The sequence below is a fragment of the Sylvia atricapilla genome, chromosome 4 (assembly GCF_009819655.1).
Source record: "Sylvia atricapilla isolate bSylAtr1 chromosome 4, bSylAtr1.pri, whole genome shotgun sequence".
NCBI lineage: Eukaryota > Metazoa > Chordata > Aves > Passeriformes > Sylviidae > Sylvia > Sylvia atricapilla.
This window is the reverse complement of record NC_089143.1, coordinates 30,522,782-30,526,857: the sequence shown is the minus strand read 5'-3', so window position 1 is coordinate 30,526,857 and position 4,076 is coordinate 30,522,782. Positions and strand designations below refer to the sequence as shown.

At 38.7% G+C, this 4,076-nt stretch overlaps 1 long non-coding RNA gene across 1 annotated transcript; it reads right to left on the bottom strand.

Annotated features, from left to right (window-relative positions):
- Window positions 1-1,639: 1,639 nt before the first annotated feature.
- Window positions 1,640-3,180, bottom strand: LOC136359922 (uncharacterized). The gene is made up of 3 exons (XR_010743381.1): window positions 2,997-3,180; window positions 2,476-2,543; window positions 1,640-1,729 (listed from the first exon to the last, which is right to left on the bottom strand). It is a non-coding gene; the product is annotated as an uncharacterized lncRNA (long non-coding RNA).
- Between the last annotated feature and the right edge of the window lie 896 nt (window positions 3,181-4,076).

The window sequence follows — 4,076 nt, the reverse complement described above, 5'->3', positions numbered from 1 at the left end:
TAAAAAACTAAGTACATGAGGAAGTGTTTAGATTCCTTCGTGCATTTCTCACATATTATACTCCTAATATTAGTATCTAATATTATTAAGTCTCTGTGGCTTCTGCATTTGTGGCAGCTAAGCTCCTCCCAGTGAGGAGCCAGCCAAATCCATCATGACAGCTTTATCAGCTACTGATAAGAAATTTCCAGGTGACTGCTAGAAAGGGGATACTATTCTAGGAATGGATCACTGTGTACTTGTACCATATTTTATATTTCTGCCTACAGCATCTGCTAGACAGAAAAATGTGTAAAAACGGGCTTTTGGCCAATACAGATACTCTTTTAACATTCTAACAAATCATGTTCCTTCTCTGAAGAGTTACTTTTGGAGCTTCCCTCTCATGACTTCTTGCATTAATTAATCCTCAAAAATCTATAGAAATGGAAACAAAGTTTCCAGTGATGATTACAGCCCTCTTAGGAGATGGCTGGATAGGTAGAGCCAGCCTTTCCTGCCTCATTTGCAAAGACTGTGCTAACAAAGTAATCATTGTTTAGGTCAGCTTAGAAACATCTGTTCTGCCCTCTGTATTGCTGGATCACCATGGGAACAAGGGGCAACGTCAGACAAGAAGTCACAGGAAATACTGAAAACCATGGAGTCTGTTTGATGCAGCATTCCTGTCAAACATCCTGGCAGGCTCCAGGGATCGCCTACAGCATCCATCCACACAAACCCAAACTACTGTACTGTAACACTGGTCTCTGCAGAATAGTTATCCCACAGCTTGGCCCTGATGAGTAGGTTTGGCCCAGTACGCAAAAATTTTGGTTTGCTGAAACTTTGGAATAAAACACAGATCCTGAAATATGCTAGAAGAAGACAAGAGGGACCAGGAGCTTTTGTAGCACACTCCACGGTGCACCCACATCCTGAATCCTGCTTGTAGGTCTGGTTATGCCACTTCAGAAAGGATATGGCAGAAGCAGAAAATACCCAGAGAAGGAAACCAAGGTCTGTCAGAGGAATGAAAGGCTCCTAGAGACAGTAAATAGATATGGACTGGGATAGGAAGTATTTCCTCACGATTTGTAGAAATGATGGTGTGTTATAAACAAATGACAGCTGAATTTGAAAATGGATGGAAAAAATGGAGAGTAGAGACATCTGTGCTACTAAACAGAATGATACAAACAGAAACCTATGGCACGAGACATCTCTTAAACTGCCAACAGCTGAGACATCAGGAAAAGAACACCTTGCTATTTCACAGTTTCACAGTGCTCTCTTTGGCCATCCATCCCTGTCAGTCACAGAATATTCTGTGAACTGAATCCAGTACAGCCTTCTTATGCTCTTAACTCTTGCTTTGTGCAACTACCCCAAAAACTTTCTCTAAGCCTTTTTTGGTTCAGTGCACAGATGCCAACAACAGCAGACTACAGCAATACCATACAAGATTCCCATTAAAGCTTATCTCCAGTAAATTAAAAAGTTCATTTTCTGCTGACATCAATTTTACTCTGGTAGTATTTTCCACTGAAAAATTGTCTTTCTTTTCTTTTGTACTTGTGAAATGTCTTGAATATGTTAAGGTTAATTACAGGCAATAATCTTTTTCATGATGACACTTACAAATTTTACAATGGGTTTTCTTACCTCTCCATTGCTTTACCAATGGGAGAATTGAGAATGAAGTCAGAAGAGCAAAGACATCAACCAGGGCGACTGCATCATCTTTCAACTGTTTGAAAACAGAAGACATACCTTTGACAACTTCTGTAGTTGTCTATGGCTGAAGTACAGAGAAGCATAAAATTATTTTCATAAAGTACCAGCTTTGATAATTTCAGAGAAATCCACAATAAGTAGCATAGTTTTATTTTGATTTTTTTCATTTCCAGGGTAACTGGGTGACTCATAGAATTCACAGAATTTTTGGTCACAGATTCTTTTTGGTCACTGCCAAAAGAGAATGTATTTCAATGTTTTTCTCCTTTACCCAGGAGCTTTTAAACACATTTTAACCATATGGTGCTGTTTACACATATAAACACATATACTTTTTGACTTTAAAACATAATGAACAGATTCTTCTTTGAAATTTTGCTGACCTGCAAAGAATATGATGCAGTTTGGAAAGCTTTTGTGCTAAGAAAAAAAAAAAAAAGAGAAATCACAAACTAACTCAAAAATGAAATAAAAAGAACTGGATTGAAATATTCACTGGCTTTCCAATGATGTTTACAAGGCCACAGATGCTATGGTGTCATTTGGTAGGTCATAATTTTCTCCATTTATTGATATAAATTAAGACTAGATTTAGGGTCAATGAGTTGCTAAACTTTACAGAAAATTATTCATAAACCATTAACATAGTATCCTGCTAATTTACCCGTTGAAGTACAGAATAATCTGATGACTATAAACCATGTATCTCTTTTTCGGTGTTTATATATTATACATTTAATCACAATTAAACAGGCTTACCTTGTAGCAGAGCTCCAGAATAGCATCCTGAATAAATTTCCCTGGTTGTTCACCTGAAGCATAGCCACCTTAAAACATTCACAGAGAAGCCAATACCAGTTAAGATTACACTGATACAAACTTGTGCCAATTCATGAGACTAAGTAGCTGCACTTGTTAATGAACTGACAGTCTTTCATTAATGAGGTGACTGCAAAACTCTTAATCTAAGCTATGTAGAGCCTTTTTCAGTAATGAGCTACACTACAGCATCTTGCTGCCTATCCTCATCCTTTCACACAAGCACTGGATCACAGCAAAACCTGTGACTTCTCCATCATCTCTGAGGTAAGAGAGAGCCTTTTAGGTTAATTTTCACTGCAGATTCCTGCTCCTGAAAATTTGGTCAAGAACGATTGTTTTGTATTAAACAAGCAGTAAGAAAATGCTGTAATGTGAATCGTTGCTAGGAGTCCCTGCCCTGGCCAAGTCAGAACTTCACAGAAGTGACATGCACAGCACATTCAGGGAGCTGATCTCACCTTGGTAGAGCACAGCCAGTGTTTACTCAAGGACCAGAGCCCATAGAGAGCACTGAGATTCCTCAGCACTGGCTGCAGAGCTGCTGGGACGCCGGGTGGTGAGTGTAGTCGTGGTAGCGCTGTAAGGCTGTTTGTTCAATGAAAGCAAGAGCCAGAGATCGGCAGTGATACACCTTAGGAGACGGAGAAGGACACTGAGTAACAAAATACAAAGAAAAAGCCCTCAGCCTGTGCAGAATCGCACTGCTCTGGTGTAGTTAGTGCAGTTCTGCTGGTTTAGGTGTGATGATATAGCTTCAGAAATGTCTCATGAGATGCCAATTAGAAGTAAGACTGAACACCAATTACCAGTGTAATTTGGCAGCTGCACCCAGGCTTATGGGATCAAGAAGCTACATCAGAGACAAACAATATAAAATCATGTCTGCTCATTTTAGGATTGTTAAGAAACTTACAAGAATCTAAGAAGAAAAGGGTAGGTTTGTATTTATTTAATGACCCAGAGTTTTACAGAGGATAAAATCTTTCTATTGAAAAATTATTGCCGTCCCTCAAATAATAAACAAAAATCTGATCATGTCAGCATGAGTGGATTCTGTTGATGGATTGCAATAGATTGCAGTATGTTTTTGAAGGAGTTATGCAACATGTCCTTGACAAGTACCTGATGAGAAAGACAAATCACCACTTACTGTTAATGCAGAATATAAAACCTTAAGTGGTTCTATGTACTTACATAGGAACATGTGTCTACATTTATATACTTCAACTTTGCTATACCTGCTGCCATGGAATAGAATGCTGACTGACAAATTCTTGCTGGTGAACAGCAGGGGAACATGATGCCTTTGCTATCCTGGCTGACTTGTTGCAATGTAGCTCATGTTTGGTTTTAGTTTGTTGTGTTAAGATTTGGGGTGTTTAGTTTTTTTCATGTAGAATTAGTTGATTAGTTTTGATTCTTTTCTTTTAACTTGCATTATCCTTGCAAATGCAAATTAGGTCCACTGCAGCACATAAAAAAGGCTATCTTCCAAAGATCACTGTCTCTCTCAACAGCAGCTGCCCGTGGCACACTTA